Below are 635 nucleotides of genomic sequence, written 5' to 3'. Positions count from 1 at the left end.
GAACAGCTCATGGAATGATACATGGAAGGACAGTACAGAAAATAAAATGCATTTATGTGCCATTCCACTGCGACTCCATAGAAATAGACCTTGGCATCTCATCCCGTTTTAGATGTTTTACATTGTTATTTGTGTTTATTTAATAATAATAAAAAAAAAAAAAAAAAAACACTAATAAAAATTAATAATAATCATGGAACAAGGCATGCATAATGTTTTTTTTTTTTCATCCATGTTATTCAAATTAAGAGCTATTCAAGGACAGCTTTAAAAAATCCATATATGGCATTTATATAAATTACATTTTGTCCATGTCATCGATTAACAGCTGTCCTTAATTCACTCACTCGCAGCCTTCTGTTCAAGGCAAGCTCTGCTTTAACAGCTTCAAACATCACCAGCTTGTGTGTCCACTTTCCACCACCACCACCACCACCATCATCATGTTACTAGTCATTAGCAGTTAAATATAATAATCTGTGTTTGTGTGAAAGGCATGCTCTGCTCTCGCCCCAACTACCAGACGCTTGTGGCCTGTAATGTTACTCGCTGAGCTTTACTGCCGTATCACATTAAACCAGAAAAACAACTACTGGTCTATTTCAGTTTACAGTAACTTTGGGAATGAGTTTCTG

Source organism: Onychostoma macrolepis, chromosome 21 (genome assembly GCF_012432095.1).
Source record: "Onychostoma macrolepis isolate SWU-2019 chromosome 21, ASM1243209v1, whole genome shotgun sequence".
In the NCBI taxonomy this organism is placed as follows: Eukaryota; Metazoa; Chordata; class Actinopteri; order Cypriniformes; family Cyprinidae; genus Onychostoma; species Onychostoma macrolepis.
The sequence above is the reverse complement of the archived record's forward strand: the minus strand, read 5'-3'. Positions refer to the sequence as shown.